Source organism: Eschrichtius robustus, chromosome 2 (genome assembly GCF_028021215.1).
Source record: "Eschrichtius robustus isolate mEscRob2 chromosome 2, mEscRob2.pri, whole genome shotgun sequence".
In the NCBI taxonomy this organism is placed as follows: Eukaryota; Metazoa; Chordata; class Mammalia; order Artiodactyla; family Eschrichtiidae; genus Eschrichtius; species Eschrichtius robustus.
Genome location: NC_090825.1, coordinates 125,465,810 through 125,482,913, shown reverse-complemented (window position 1 = coordinate 125,482,913; position 17,104 = coordinate 125,465,810). Strand labels below are relative to the sequence as shown.

Below are 17,104 nucleotides of genomic sequence, written 5' to 3'. Positions count from 1 at the left end.
GGGTTCATATGAAATATGCCTGAGACCATGGATGTAAAGACCACACAGTTTTCCTCTGGGGTGGTGCTGGGAGCTGGAGGTCCAGTCTTATCTCTCCTTCAAGCTATGGGAGGGTTTCAACTCGGGTAAATAACTCCAGGTTTATTCATGCACTCAGCAAATAGTTATTAGATTCCTTCTATGAGCCTAGCACCTTCCCAGGCTCTAGAAATAGACCAGTGGGCAAAATTCACAAAGTCCCTGACCTCCAGGGAGAATATTCCTGAACATTCCCAGTGGTGGCAAATGGAACCAATCTTTGTTCAGAACAAATATGGTTGGCAATTATGTATTTTTTTCCTCCACACAGATGAGTTACATCTTTTAAAAAGTTAGACTAGTAAGATGATTGTGGAATGGATATAAAATAAAGAATTTCAAATCTGAGAATTAAGCACAAAGAATTCCCATGAAAGAGATTAGTTACTGAGTTAATTCTTCATTTTCCAAAATCATTTCATAAACAATAGCTCCCTGGTGTGGAACTGGAGTCTTTGAAAACTCTGCCTCTCCTCAGAATTCTTGATATGACCTCATCTTGTTGCATTGTTAAATAATCTCAACCCTTTTGGGTGTAACTGATTTAACAAGTTAACACTCGATGCTGTTTAGACAATGCGTCCCTTACAGGAGCAAGACGGAGCAGGACTGGGCAATGACGGCATGGGAATGGGATTTAGGCCCCTTGAGTCTGGTTGCCTGAGCAACTCTCGTTCTCCCATTTGGCTTGCGATGCCTACAAGTCACCCAAACAAATGGCTTAAAAATTTGTCGGAGAAGATATCTGTCATTTCGTCAAACCTGTTGTGAGCGTGAATGATTTGATTAATGTCCATTTTTCTAATCATCATCCAACAAACTTATTCAGGATCTACTATGTGCCGGGCAATGTAGCTAACAGAGGTTCCTACCGTGGCAGAATTTAACTTCCACTGGGGCAGAGAGAGAGTACAACAAATGGGTGAAGCTGGGAATTAGTACCAGGGGAAAGTAAGACATGTTATAGGGAGTGATTGGGGGTTAGCATAAGTTGGGTGGTTATTCCATTGCGGTGGGGACTAGCCTAAAAATTGGTTGTGTCTAATTGCTGTTCAAACCAGCCTTTAGAAGAAGGTTGTGCAGGATAATGAGGGCACTGGACACAGGGTCAGAATTTCTGAATTCTCTAACTAGCTTTGCACTTAGTAACTTTGTGTGATCTCAGCTTTTTAGGGCCTCCGTTTCTTCACTGACTATCGTTGAGTTAGGACTTGGTGGAAGATCTCAAAGGTTCTTTTAATCCTAACCTTTAAAAATCACATTATCTGTGCTAACATTTGATAATCATATGATCCATGCTAGTAGGTTTTAAGAATACCTGGGCTTGGTAAGATTGCCCATAGAAAGCTAAACTTACTAGCAATGTCTGTTTTCTTATTAATGCTTAGTGTTTAACTGCTTTCTGATTCCAGAGCTCTTTCCCATAAATTTTTCTCTTGATCCTCACAAAAACCCTTTAGAGATGAAGAAATGAGTTTAAAGTAGCTAACTATGCTATTTCACATGGGCAGTAAACATGGGGTCTACTGAACAGGGTCTAAATGAGAGACAGTTGATTATGATTGGCTCAAAACAGCCCTACTCAAATGACAAGATTTCCTTCTTTTATAAGGCTGGATAATATTCCATTGTGTGTTTACACATGTATAATCTCACATTTTCTCTATCTATTCAGTTGGTGACGGACACTTAGGTTGTTTCCATACCTTGGCTCTTGTGACTAATGCTGCAACGACATAAAGAAAATCCTGCCATTGTCACAACGTGGATGAACCTGGAGGGTGTTAAGTAAGATAAGCCAGACACAGAAAGACAAATACTGCATGATGTCGCTCATGTATGCAATCTAAAAAAGTCAAACTCTTAGGGGCAGAGAGGACAGTGGTTACTAGGGGATGGAAGTGTGGGAAATGGGGAAATGTTGGTCAAAGTTTCATATATGCGGGATGGGTAAGTTCTGGAAATCTAATGTACAGCATGGTGACTATAGTTAACAATGCTGTATTGTATACTTGAAATTTGCTAAGAGAATAGATCTTAATTGTCACCCTCCCCACACACACGTATACAAAGAAAACTATGTGAGGTGACTGATATGTTAATTAGCTTGATTGTAAATAGTTCACAATGTGTGTGTGTGTGTGTGTATATATATATATACATATGATAATCATGTTGCACAAAATTGTACATAGAGTTTTTATTTGTCAATCATACCGCAAGAAAGCTAAAAAAAAAAAAAGGAACAAAAAAACTCAGCCCTACTCAAAGACGTTGAAGCAGTGACCTTTAATTTCCTTTCCGACATCAAGGTTCTGCATTTGTGTGTTTTTCTAAAACCACACTAGAGCTAAGACTCTGAGTCTCATGCCACAAAAATGATTGAGTGATATCTTTAGGTTACTCTGCTCTTACCAAGGACATGAAGTCCCTTAAGCCTTGATGGAGATATGACAATGTAGCTAAACCTAAATAAAATGACATTCCACTTAAAAAGGAAGGTGGCTGCATTGCTGCTGGGGAATGCAAAATGGAATAGCCACTTTGGAAAATGCTTTGACAGTTTCTTATAAGTTAAACATACACTTAGGACACATTTCTACTCCAAGGTATTTGTACTAGAGAAATGAAAACTTGTGCGGACAAAAACGTGTGAAAAAAATGTTTATAGTGGCTTTATTCATAGTTGCCGAAACAGGAACACCCAAATATCCTTCCACTGGTGAATGGATAAACAAACTGTGGTACATAGACACAATGGAGTACTACTCAGTAATAAAAAGGAGCAGATTCCTGATAGACGCAACAACTTGGATGAATCTCAAAAGCATTATGCTAATTGAAGGGAGTCAGATTCCAAAGGCTACTTAGTGTATGACTGCATTGATACGACATTTTGAGAAACTATATGTCAGTTCAGAAAACAGATCTATGGTTGTAGGAGCTGGGAATGGGGGCAGGGATTGATTATCAAGAGGGACACAAGGGAATTGTTTGAAGTGATGGGACAGTTTAGTATCTTGATTGGGGTAGTGGTAACACAACTGAATGCATTTGTCCAAACTCATAGAACTACATAACTAAAAAGGATGAATTTGATTGTATGTAAATTATGCCTTCAAAACCTGATTGCCTCAGAAAAGTAGCAATATGTATTTTGTGTGTTTTGATTTTAAAATGTTTTGAGTGAATAACTTTCTGTCAGAAAAGCACCCCATTCTTACGCAGTGTCTATTTTTTGAGGATGTCAGATGGGGTCAGAATTAATAAAAGGTCCATCAAGAAGAATCTCAGTTAAACATATCAGCTTCCCCAAGTTGGGGGAACCATGAAAGCCAGTTTAGAAATGATCAATTAGTAACCTTTCATTGCTTCAATCTCCAGACTCACTTCTTATCCTCTGTTTTGCAAACTTTTCAAATGCTACCTCTGTAATCCATTGTGCTTTTAGCATCATTGCTCATTTTGACCAGATACAGATTGCAAACTGTTTGAGGTCAGAGAAGTGAGTGGAGCACAAGCCATGCCAGGTCACGCAGGAAGAAGGTTTTCTCTTCAGAGTGTGTTTTGAGGACACGTACTAGGAAGAGATTTACTTATGGCACCAAGTACAGTTCTTTGAGGGCAGGAACACCCACTAAACCTCTAGGCAGATGTGGACATCTACCCTTCTGGGAACACATGCTGACAAATTCCTGCCCATATCCCAACCTGAAAGACAAAGGCTTGGGAAAAAAAAAATGAAACACTGCCCAGTCCAGGGTGAGGCAGAGGACCGAGTCAGGGGTTTCATCTTAGTCAAAAGGATACACTGTTTTACACATCTCTTTCTTCTCTCTCTTCTGCCATACCTTCCTCATGAGTCATGAGCCCAAATAGGGCCCTCAAGGTTCTTCTCAATATAGTTCTTCAGGCAGTCACTATCAATCTGCTGGAGCTGGTGTTTATATGCAGGTCCTTTTGACTGCAAGAAACAGAAGGTGAAGTAAACTGGCTTAAATTATTTAAAAAAAAAAAAAAAAGAAAGAAATGTATTTGTTCATGAGACTTAAAAACCAACCAGGTTCCAGGAGCAGGTTGACAGTACCTCAAAGCTGTTGCCATCTCTTATTTCTGCTTTCCTCTATTCCCAAGCATCATGCAATTTCATCATGGTGACCAGCAGCTCCACATCTTATATCCCTCCTCCCCAAGTTTTGATAGTAACAGCAAAGTAAAGCATCTTATTTCACAACGCTTTGGACAAAAGCCCTGGGTCTGATGGTCACTGTGGCAGGGTAGAATTCCACTGTTTGGCCATCTAGGGACACCTGGGCCTATGGATGAAGCACGTGGGAAGGGGCAGAAACCCCCCAAGTAGGAAAGTAGAGTATTGTTACTGGAAGGGGAAAGTTCAGTTTGGTGAGATGAAACCACTGTGTCTTACCTCATTTAAAATCTGATTACTTGGAGCACTTCGGCTCCCAGGTATGCAGAGCAGGAAGAAGGGAGCTGCATTTGGTTTCCTAGAACATCCATCTGGGTAAACTGAGTCCCGTGGTTCAGTATGCATTTGTGGGGCTGCTCCCACCCCACTGAATTTTTGGTTTCTTGGTGCTCCTTGCTCTCTGCCTCTTTCTGGGTCATCTTCTACTCAGGACCTGGCCTGTCCTGTCTACTGCCACATCTCAGGCCATAGTCATCTTCATGGCCAGGTAACCTTCGGCTGAGACAAGATGGGAGTTTCTCAAAAATCACTTTAAAAAGGCAATCAAAAAAAAGGAAACCAGTGAAGCAAAGTGAAAGAAAATACAGTATTCAAAATGCCTTAATAGGACTTATTATATAGAGCATGTAGTTTAATTCAAATTAAGTAAAGCCTTGCCATCGAATAGATCCCAGAATGTCAGAGCAGTAAGGGACCTTTAAAAAGTTTCCAGTTTGGGACTTCCCTGGTGGTGCAGTGGTTATGAATCTGCCTGCCAATGCAGGGGACACGGGTTCAAGCCCTGGTCCAGGAAGATCCCACATGCCGCGGAGCAACTAGGCCCGTGCGCCACGCCCACTGAGCCTGTGCTATAGAGCCCGCGAGCCACAACTATTGAGCCCATGTGCCACAACTGCTGAAGCCTGCACGCCTAGAGCCCATGCTCTGCAACAAGAGAAGCCACTGCAGTGAGAAGCCTTCGCATCTCAACGAAGAGTAGCCCCTGCTCGCCATAACTAGAGAAAGCCCGCTTCCAGCAACGAAAACACAAGGCAGCCAAAAAATAAATAAAGAAATACAGAAATTTATTAAAAAAAAAAAAAGTTTCCAGTTCACCCTCATTATCTTATAGATGGGGTTACTGAAGCCTTGGGAGGGAACAACTTCCCCAAAGTTAACATCAGCATCAATGTCAATGTCAATGTCAGAGCTGGCCCAGGACCCAACATCTTTTTCTGGTCCAGTTCTTTTTGCAGACATGATGCTTCTGCTGCTCCAACCTCCTAAAATGATCTTTCATAAGGCCCAGATATGTTGAAACAGCTCATTTCTTTTTTTTTTTAGCAATCTCTATGCTAGCAAATATTTTTAAAGCAATCTATATGAACATATAATACGTTCTCACGGTTCCCAAATAAAAAATTAACAGGGAATGGCAAAAAAAGCCTCTCCCTTTCCCCTGCCCTGGTTTCCCCCTATCTATAGGCAATGCTTTTTATTAGTTCCTTGTGTATTCTTCCAGGAATATTTTGTGCATATATAAGCAATTTAGTGACATACTCTCCATTTTTTTTTTTTTTTTTTTTGGCTGTGTTGGGTCTTCGTGGCTGCACGCGGGCTTTCTCTAGTTGTGGCGAGCGGGGGCTACTCTTCACTGCAGTGTGCGGGCTTCTCATTGCAGTGGCTTCTCGTTGTTGCGGAGCATGGGTTCTAGGCGCGTGGGCTTCAGTAGTTGTGGCACGTGGGCTCAGTAGTCGTGGCTCGCGGGTCCCTAGAGTGCAGGCTCAGTAGCTGTGGTGCACGAGCTTAGTTGCTCCGCAGCATGTAGGATCTTCCCGGACCAGTGATCGAACCTGTGTCCCCTGCATTGGCAGGCAGATTCTTATCCACTATGCCGCCAGGGAAGCCCAACTCTCCATTTTTTCTTTTTTTTTTTTTTCCAACTCTCCATTTTTTAAACACAAATTATAGCATGCTATATACTCTGCTTTGATTTTGCTTTTTACACTCAAGTTTTTATCTTGGAAAACTTTCCATATGAGTATATAGAGAGCATCCTCATTCATCTTTACAGCTACAAAGTTTTCCATTGCACAATGGGGATCCTAGTTTATATAGCTTATTCTCTAATGATGTCAATTTTGATGGTTTTCACCATTTGACTATTATGAACAACAATGCAACAAATAACTTTTACACATGTCATTTCATGTGTTTGTCATTATACATGTAAGATAAATTCCACAAAAATGAAATAGCAGAATCTTAAGGGTACGTGCATTTGTTGTTGTGATAGATGTTGCCAAATTGCCCCCAATAATAGTATCCTATAATGTAGACTCCTATCATTTTTGAGAGTGCCTCTTTCTCCAGGTCCTCTCCGACACAGCCTGTTACCAAAATTTGTATCTTTGCATATTTGATAGTAGTAAGATGGTATCTCAACATTTTAAAAGTCAAGCTATAGAAATATAAACATTAATAACTGAATCTCCCTTTCTCATTTCTTCTGAATCCCTTTTCCAGGATACTTTCTCTGATCACTTTGATGATAGGATCTCATTAGGTAACTTTTTTTTTTTACTCAAAATACATCATAAGTATTATTCAAAATGTACAGATCTGCCTCATTCATTCATACAACAGTTATTTCCTGAGCATTTATCAGGTTTTAGGCCCTGGAGATAAAGCCCTAAACAAGACAAATACATTCCCTGTCATGTGGGGCTTGTATTCTGGTTGGGAAGACATGTGAAAATGGATAAACAAATAGACTATTACTTAAGAGAATGTTAAGTGCCCTGAAGAATACACAGGGTGACTTGGTAGAGGGGCTAACGTGGGGACACAGCCTGACCCACCCTCTGCCCCTAATATCATTAAGAACAAATAAGAAAACAGCTACTGAAGGAGCGAAATGCTCTCACAAACATATTACTGATAGTAGTGATTTCTTGTTTATTAGTTTTGGCCTGAACTGACCTGTTGCTTTTGTATTACGTAGACAGAACTTTTAGATCAGCATTAAGACTGCTCCGGAGGTGCTGAGCTAGAGACAGAAAAAGCCTTTCCAGTTCCTCTAATGGGCTGGTGCTAAAAACACAAAGGTCAGTCTAATTCCCAAGGACATGAGCCAGAACTCAGTTAAAAGAAAATGATCTTCCCTTTCACTGAACAATAAACAACTCATTGTCTACTGCAGGTTTAGAAAATCCCATTTGGATTTGGAGTCTAGCCCAGCGTTCATCACGTGGATTAGGTAGTGGAAAGAGCCCTGCTCAGAGGATCAGGTACAGGGAGCTGTGTTACTGATTCCTACCCCTTGCTGGACGTGTGACTTTGGACAAGCCTTAGCGGGAGACTTGAAGACTTCTGGGCAGGTAGCTTGATTCGAAGCAGAGTCGCTTGCTGCAGTTCTGACTCTGACCTTTGCCGTGAGTCATGGTTCCCCCTTCAGAAACCAGCCAGATCCCCACCTTGGACTTCAGTCTGGCATAAGTCTTGTCTGTATTTAAGTCCCAGCTTCTCCCAGGTGGGGACCTTGTTTAGCCCCCACTTCTCTCTCCCCAAGGCCCTGGCCCTGTGACCTGCTCTTAGACCTCCCAGAAAATTCTCTGGCCATTACCAGCTACCAGGCATGTAGTTCCATGTCCCTGAGAGCTGGGGAGTGCCTGTCTCCACCTCATCTTGCTGGACCTCTATCAGGTTGCTCTGTCCCTGGCTAGCCTCCATCTCTGCATTTTGTCACACACTGCCTTCCCGGAGTGTTTTCCCACCACCTTCAGCTGCCCTCAACCTGAAAGCATGTCTGGTTTCTACCTTCTTCCCCTCTGGCTCATACCATGGCCAGAGTGAGACGTTGGACTAAAGTAGTGGCTTCCACCCAACTTTTTCATTAGCAGTAGAACTTACTTTACATATCAACTTTTATTTATTTAATTTTTCATGACCTAGCTATTGTGAATAGTGCTGCAATGAACATTGGGGTGCATATGTCTTTTTGAATTATAGTTTTCTCTGGGTATATGCCCAGTAGTGGGATTGCTGGGTCCTATGGTAATTCTATTTTTAGTTTTTAAGGACCCTCCATACTGTTCTCCATAGTGGCTGTATTACACATCAACTTTTAAGTGGAACCCCCAAACAGAAAACAAAACAAAACAAAAACTTGCTTAGGCTAATTAAATTTTCTTAAGAGAAGCACATCATTGTTTGCTGAACCCAGCAAGCACCAAAGGACCCTAGAATCCTTCAAAATTTAGCTCAAAATTCTGAACTAGGTGATCTAGTCTATCCCCTTCTACTTTGTAGGCAGCCTACAAAATTCAGTGGCTTGGTAGGGTCACACAGTGAGACCCGCCAAATCCAGATTCTAGAATGTGTTGCCCCCAAACAGAATGTGAATTCTACGGTTGCGAGAGTAGAGACGTTTGCTGCCCTGTGTTACTCCTGCATCCTCTGTGTATAAGTGCAAATGCCTGGCTTGACTTGGGTACTTCATCAGTAGTGGTGAAGGAATGAATGAGTCTTACCAGGGAGCTTTTATGTGCTCCCAACCCTTAGCTCTCAGAATAGAGCTGTGAATAAGGCTGACCAGCATGGTTCCTTCTCTTATGGAGCTCAGAGTTAAACAGGGACTTGAACCTGAAACCGATGATCACAGGGGGTTAATGAAATAATTGCAACTGTCTGGCCTTTACAGGCAAGAGGACAGAAGCCAGGCAGACCTCAGAATGGCCCACTGGAGTGAAGTGGGGAAGGGGGGTGAAGGTGGGTCCTGACCCCCAGGCCCACCTGTCTCTTTCTCATACCTTGTTTTGCCTCAGAGAGCTGGCCTTCATCATCTTGGCTAAGGGTGTGGCTGAGGCCTGCCTAAGGGAAGGCAGTGACCTCAGCTGCTCAGCTGCAGGAGCCCTGCCAAACTCTGTCACAACTACAGTGAGGGCTGTCTCTGCCTAGAGCCCTGAGCTGGGCAGATACTGAGTCTCCACCCATCAGCTGTACGCTCTGTTCCCTAAGCCCTCCCACACCATCTTCCCAAGCTGTTCTTTCTGCCTGGGGTGGCTGCTTCTACCCCTCATTGCCCATGAAAATCCTTTCCACACTTCAAGGTGAAGTTGAAATACCACCTCCTTCGGGGAGCCTGCCCTGATTACCACCCCCACTTCTTCCTTACTCAGGAGGAAGTGATCACTCCCTCTTCTGGCCTCACATAGTGCCCAGTCTCTCTCTCTTGTTGCAGTGACAGAAGCAAATTATGGTGTGTATTAGATCATTTATCCATTTATTCCACAACTGTTTACTGAGCATCTACTATGGACTGGGGGTTGTAGACAAGGTCCCTGCTTTCATAAAGTTTGCTTTCTTTTAGGAGAATCAGGACAAAAAAGTGAACAAACAAATGAAATATTTTCAGGTTGATAAGGGCTAAGAAAAAAATGCAGGACAGAGAGTTGGTGGTGGGGTGTGTGTATACTGGGTTAGACAGGTCAGTCAGGGACGGCCTTGCTGAGGAGGTGAAATTTGAGCTGAGCAATGAATGACAAGAAGCAGCCAGCTATGGAAAGAGCTGGAGGAAGGGCATTCCAGGTCGAGGGGAGAGCATGTGCCAAGACCCTGAGGCAGGCAAAAGCTTGGCGGGTTTGAAAGACAGGGAAAAGCCTAGTGTGGTGGCAATGAGTGGGATGAGAGAAGTAAGGAGGCGTCAGGGCAGGACCTGGGTCAGCTTGGGCCTCATGGGGTTTGTTAAATATAAGGAACCACTGGACAATGGTAAGCAGGGGAGAGGTGAGAACTGACTGATGTCCATTCATTCATTCAGTGATGACAATTGCCTCTCTTGTGATGACACAGGAGGAGGTGCTGAGAACACAGGGACCAGAGATGCTGCCTGCCCTCTAGTTGTGCAGGCGGAACAGAGGGGCCTCCCCTGAGTCAAGTCACCTTAAGCTCAGGGTCTGGTTTTTGGTTTTCTGCTTTGCTGATTCAGGTACTTGATCTGTCAGGTTCCCTCTTGTTCTTGTTATTGAGAGTATGGTACATGAGCCCCTGCTGCCATTACCCAGGAGTGTGTTAGAAATACAGACTGCAGGGGCCCACCTAGACCCACTGACTCAGAATCTGTATCCCTCATCGATTTGTGCTTACATTAAAGTTTGAGGAGGACTCAATCCAATCAAGGTATGGAGTAATAGACTCTTACTAACCAAACTGAGAGGATGGTAATGAGTCAGATGCCAGCTTAACAATTCATAGCTACTAAACTCTTACATCAGTGCATCTCAAAACTTTAAAAGTGCATGCACATCACCTGGGAATGTTGTTAAAATGCAGATTCTGATTCAGTAGTTTTGGAATGGGACCCCACATCCTGTGTGTCTCTCAAGCTTTAAGGTGATGCTGATGCTGTTGTTCTAAGGAGCACAGAGCTTCGCATGAAGCGAGTGAAGGGCAGGGAGGCCAAAGCCGGGTGAGGAGGGCAAGAGTGCTGTGAGCCAAGCTGGAGAGGCAGACGGGCTAGATCATGCTGCCTCTCTCTACATCTCCCACAGTGTTTTGAGAGTAACTCTGTGAAGTCCTTTCCATGTTGGAGCATAATCCAGGCATCAGGGACCTGGTTTTTTTTCATGTCTGTAGCCCCAGCACAGTGTCTGGTTCATAGTCAGGACGCACTAAACGTAGATTGAATGAGGGCTGATTTGAGATAGGATGGAAAGTCTGAGAAACTGAGTCTGGCTGATGCAGCACGTCCGATGCAATCTTTGCCGAATCGGCACCCTCAATACACTTTATTCCAACTAATTCCGGTAGCAACTGGGCATATGCCCCAAATTTGAAAACAGCTCCGGAAAAAGCCCTGGCTCTGGTTGAGATAAACATAAATCACCATCTCTCCCAGATGGAGGCAGAGCTGCACAGGAGGTGTTCTGCAGACCGAGATAAGTGGTTGGTCAAGACCTAATCAATTTCAAAATAGAAACTGGAACTGAGTGTAAATGACATGAGAAGAAGGACAGGGGCATGGCCTCCCCAGGAAATCAGATAGGCTGGCAGGACAGCAAGCATTAGCAAAGAGGGAATCTGGCAGCTGAGCCTGGTAACTGGAAAAAAGTCAGACCCAACCAGGATGAGCAGGCGCCCAGGAGTGAGGGTCTGAGTCACCACTAATGAAACATTAAGCCACACTCTGCTTTCCCTGCCCGCCTAGTGAAAACCATTTGCTCAAATCCTGTTCTATTTCAGGAAACATCAGCTGTATCATAGGAAGTCCTGCTCTTTCCACATTAGGAACAAGAGTCACTTCTCTTTGCTTTTGGATGCTCACACAACACTGGTCCTAGCGGGCACAAGGCTATTGTGCTGCTCACATAAAAGAGATAATAGGTACAGTCGGCCCTGGGAGGTTAGGCAGGCAAGGAAGAGCTGAACTTCAGAGTTGTCCCCAAAAAGCATGGATTTCAGTCCCTCTGAGGAGCCTTAAAATATTCCTGTGCCAGCTTCCAAGGAAAGAGAACTGTCATATCCCCCTTTCCCTCTCTCCTGTCCTGTGAGAGGTGCTTTGAAACCCTGGCCTCATCTTCCCAGAAGAGAGTAGGGATGCTGGAATGCACCCTCCTTGACAAGCAGATGGCTACTGTGTCTCTGACATTGATGATTTTCCCTGGGACCATTGCCGAGAGCTGCTCTTTGAGGTGGGTTGGGGGCAGGCAAATTGCAAGTGACCTTCTCAGTGGACGAGAGAGGATTTCCGCCTCCTCTATCTCCTAGACCTAATTTAAAGTGTTACAGTCAATATGTGGTGAGGGCTACTGAGTACAGGATGCGCACACTGAGAGTTTTATAGGACAAAATGTCCTTAAGGGGTGGGGCTGGGTATTTTTTCCCCACCGAATACCTTATCATAGCAGGTTATCTAAGGACGTAGGATGTTCAGAAGTTCCTACAAACTTTCTAGGTTTTATTTGGGATCTTGGTAGATATTTCTACTAAAAGAACTTCTATAACACATGGAAAATAAGTGCATGGAGAAAAAAGAAAAAGAAAAACTTGATTTTTGGTAACGAGAGGGATCACCATGTCTGCCAGTTTGAGATGGATTTTGGTTTCTTCCCATCCAAAAGTAAGGTGGATCAAGACTGGTCTTCAATCGTGATGAAGAGCAAATGTAAGAATTTATTTAGTTGTTTGGTGATCTGCAGCCCACTGTAGCAGAACATACCGGTCTGTGCAGAAACATAGGGAGTTGGGGTTTGGTATCAGCTCTGCCATTAAAGTGCTGTTTACCCTTGGTCTAGTCGCCACCCGTCTCTGGGCCCCAGCTCCCTCTGCAAAATAAGAGGGCTGGATTAGACATGATTTCCTAAATCCTGTGACTGATTATTATAATATTAAAAACAAATCACATAGTAGACAATTGTGCAGAATTTAATTCTCCTTTAATCCTCCTGATTAAGGAAAGGAGAACATCCCAGAGTAGTGTTAATATAGCTTTAACACCTTTTGAATACTTCCTGATCTTACTCTTTTACAAAGTGAGAGCTGACTTCAGGCTCAGAGTCTTCCTAAGACTGCATGTATGTTTCTAGATGAGAATCTAATCACATTGCTTTATTTTTGTTTCATTTATTTTTATGGTTACCTTTGTTTTTAAGACAAGTGATCCTGGTTTTCCATTTACAGCAATGATATATAGTTTTCTCCTAAAATAAAAGTGTTTACGTAGATGAGAACATCTAAAGAAATCTATGAAGGTGATGTTGACATATGGCAAAAACCGTGAGGTTGGCTCTTGAATGATTGCACATGGGAAAACCCATCTAGATGGCCTCTAAGTGCCTTTCCAGCTCTTTGGGCCAGTGGATGTGAATGCCCCAGTTTCAGCACAGAGCATACTTTGCTGGCCTCCAACTGTCTTAAATGTAAGCTTTGTGTGGTATGTGGCTTTTTGGCCACTGTATCCAAAACATCTATAACCACTGTATCCATTCAATGGGTGGCACATGGTTGGACTTCACTAAATGATTCTGAAGGAATGAATGCATGTCTCAGGTGGAAAATACTGCACTGTGATATCTTTTCATGTTTAGGAGCAAAAGAGAAGGAACCCTCTGCATTTCAGACCCTGTGGAGTAGTGAAGAGTCACAGGTGGGCACACACACAAACATGCTTTATGCTTTGAATGTTAACCTAAGTTGAATTTTTGTGATATCATTGACATTTGCAGAACATAGGTAATGCTATTTTTGTTTTTTAAATAATTTGGCTCTTGACATCTTAGATCCTCTCTCAAAAAAGGCAAGGTTTAAATAATGAGTGAGTGAATAAGTAAATATATATATTTACCTTTTATTTTTGGTTTTCCTTGTTTTCAAATCTCATTGGCTGTCTGCTTGGAGTATTTTTAAATTGACTGGCTGGTTCAGATTATGCTTTAAAAAAGTTTTGGAGCGGGCTATAGACCTGGTGTGTTTGCTGGGTTAGCGTTTGGGCGTGCCACCAAGCTGCTTTGGCTGGATGACAGTTTAAACACAGCCAAACAGCTGGTCCTGCCAGGAGAGTCAATGGTGAGAAGATTCCACAGAAACATGCATTGGTCTGGATATCCCTGCCCCTGCAGGGGCATCTGAGTGGTCCAAGGGAGACCACTGGATTCAGGGAAGCCATCACTTACCCTCATCCATCTCTCTTTTCTCTTTCCTTCTCCCCTTTGAGCTGTAGATGGTTCTGACTTTCAGTAGTTGTTGAGAACTACTGCCTCTTGAACCAGAGTTAGTGGAACAGAGAGCAGAGATTGGACTTTCTCATCAGCCCCACCTCATGTTTCAGGTGAAGACTTGTCCCTACACGGGGGAAGGAAAGGGGGTCTGAGATCATCTTTCAGATAGGGCCATCCCTGCTCTCTCAGCCCAGCTTCAGCCATCTGGTTTCATTTTTTAGCCTCTTCTGAGGGCAAAGGAACATAAAGGGTGAGGTAAATGGAAGCAGAATTATTGAAATGTAATGAAAAACTTTCTAGTTACTTAAGCAGCACAAATAGTTATTACAAAAAGAACAAAGTGATATACTCCACAGGGCTGTTATGATGAATTGAAACGATGTGAATGAAGCATGGCAGCTGTGTCCCGCCCATTGGATGCACTCCATAAATAACAGTTATGATTATTATTTAACTTCTTCCACAGTAACTGGCTGCTAGTGGGTCTCAGTAGATGTTTGTTGAATCAACAAATGATGGAACTGGCTGCCTCAGAGGGAGGAAACTAGAGGTGTCCAAGCTGAAGATATATATTACCAAGTTATGGTATTGATACTTCCATCAAGTATCAAAATAGAAATGGAAGTGAGCTCCAGTGCTTTAGATCTGTCACCCATCAGCCCAGTTGATGTCCTTCAAGGCAAAGTGGCTTTGACCGGCCAGACAACTGCAGGATGACTTTCCATGTACTCTCCCCTTTCCGTATAACTGATGTTAAAGTTAGCACGTGCCTCAAATGAAGCCAATATGTCTTCAGACACCAGAGTTTTGCAGCAGCCCTTTTAAAGGGCAGTAGTTGGGGGCAGTGAAGCAAGTGGGCATCCCCTTTCTGGCACGTGCTTTTAGAGTTTTTGAGGTTTGGTGTGAAGATCCAGGGAGCCTGCTCCTGATTTAGTGGAATATTAAGGAGGAGATAAGGTCTCAGAGTCATGTCTTCTGGTAGGAGTTTCTGTTTCTCTTTTTCTGCCCTAACAGTGTGATGAAACTAAGCTGCCAGAACTCAACACTTGACTCTGGTTGACTGGATTTGAGGGGGATGGCATGCAGGACATTACTGAAATAACAAAGAGAATAAAATCCATGTGAAAGTTTCTTTCTGAGCCACAGTTGGTCCCATACTAGATATTGTTGGACTCCCAATGGTATGGGCTGTCCTTGTGGTCAGTAAAATCTTTTAAAGTTCCCAAGCCAAATGGTCTCCACATTCAAAAGGTTGCCCAGGAGCCATGATTCTGAAGGGAAAAAGGTCTCAGTTAGAGGCAGTTGTTCGATGGGCATGTTGTGGAGGGCCTCTAGCTCCACAAGAAGCATAAGTTATCATGAAAGACGCTAACGGTTAATGGACAGCTTACTGTGTGCCAGGCAGCGTGCTCGGCCCTTTAAGTGGATTGTCGCTGTCAATCCTCTGAGCGGCCCTGAAGCAGGTATGTGATGGTAGATGCTCATTGTTTGTCGTCCAGGCAGCACGCCTACTGCCCAAGAACCCTGATTTCCCTTTGGGAGTTAGTGTCAGTGTTTCTGGTCTTGTTGGAATGGTACATCAGCTATCTCCCTCTCTCACTATGGTGCCTGAGGTTTCTTCAAATCACACTGTGAAGGCAGGGGAGAGTCCAGTTGGAATTTCTCTCTTCCAGAACTTGGAATCCTGAGTTTACCATTTGAGAGCAGAAGAAATCCTCAGGACTGGATTACAGCTCCAGTTCCTGGGCCAGATTACCAGGTAACTTCTGCTCCTGTTCCGAGTTTGTCCTAAGCCTTCTCTTCTTTTCCCTCTTGTGAGCTGCCCCACGCCCTCCAGTGAATTTGAGTTGTCTTGAGTCCAGGTCTGTTTACCTCCAGAGCCCAGGAACTGAACCATTATACAATATTGGATGGAACCTCTCTGTTTCCTTGCAGGCCAGAAGTTCTAAGGGGCTCTGATTCTGAAAGTCTGAGAATGTACGATTCTAAAATGACATGGTTAATGCCTTTTCTGTGCTTTCAGAGCTGATCAGTGTTCATACCTGTAGGTCCTCCTCCCAAATTAGCTGTCGGTCTGAGCTGTCGGCTGAGTCAGCAGCAGGGTGGGTGTGTGAGGGCTTTTAGACTCTAGTTCAGCTGATAGAACACATCCCTTTACTCATGCCGGCCTCTCCAGCAGGCTCTCTATAGTTGGCCCTGCCTGCCTGGTCTGCTCACTTGTCCACAGACCAGGGGTTTACGATCCCTTAGGATAAATCTGCAGACCACACAGGAAAAATCTGAACTTGAGCAACAAGGGGAAGAAAGCAGGAGCTAGGATGCTTCTTTAAGAGTTTTTGCCCTGGTGGGATGAATTGGGAGATTGGCATTGACATATATACACCAATATGTGTAAAATTGATAACTAACAAGAACCTGATATATAAGAAAAATAAAATAAAATTAAATTGAAATATTAAAAAAGTTTTTGCCCTGTTGACAATCCCCTGGGTGTCCCCAGGGGTGGTCTATCAACTAAGCAGTGTTGAGCAGGGCCTCACGGCAGCTTCGAGAAAGACTTCACAATCTATTTGCAGAATGAAAGATTAGAAATGTTCTCCTGAATCACCACTAAGTAGATATTAACAGGTATTCATATTTAAGTGGCTACTCATTTCCTCAATGTATTCTTCATTCAACGAAGTAGACAATTTGAATTGTGTGAACAGATACATTTTTCCCATATGAGACTCAATAAATCTATTTTAATTTTGGACAAAAATTTAACCCAATTTTTCCTGAGTTGCCCTTTGCCAAAAAATATTGCTTACCTTAGGGTATCCTACAGGCTTCTTCAGTGTAGGAGTGTGCCTTCCTCCATCTGATCTAGGTGCAGTGGCTAGCATGGGAGTTTTCAGACTTTTTTTTGGAATGGAATATTTTTTTTCAGTCATAGTTTTATGCAGGATTGTAATATATGAAACAGATAAGATGGAGCTTCTCTCTTGAAGTGACCCCTGACCTGTTGGCATCCTCTTTACTTTTCCTACCTGGGTCCCTAAGGCAGCTCTGAAGAATCACAGGAGTTGAGGAAGCATTGGAAAACTACTGGCCCAGCACCTAATTTGAACTGAAGTGGGCACGG

At 43.3% G+C, this 17,104-nt stretch overlaps 1 protein-coding gene across 4 annotated transcripts in view; it reads left to right on the top strand.

The window, feature by feature from the left end:
- Window positions 1–17,104, top strand: part of SH3TC2 (SH3 domain and tetratricopeptide repeats 2) — a 125,155-nt gene that overhangs the window by 91,567 nt on the left and 16,484 nt on the right. Inside the window, exon 19 of one of the 4 annotated variants that reach the window (XR_011073120.1) lies at window positions 1,754–1,840. The exons of the other annotated variants lie outside the window; for them this stretch is intronic. The gene's annotated coding sequence lies outside the window, so the exon portion shown is untranslated. Of the gene's footprint in view, window positions 1–1,753; window positions 1,841–17,104 lie in introns of those variants that run through there. 4 annotated transcript variants of the gene reach the window in all.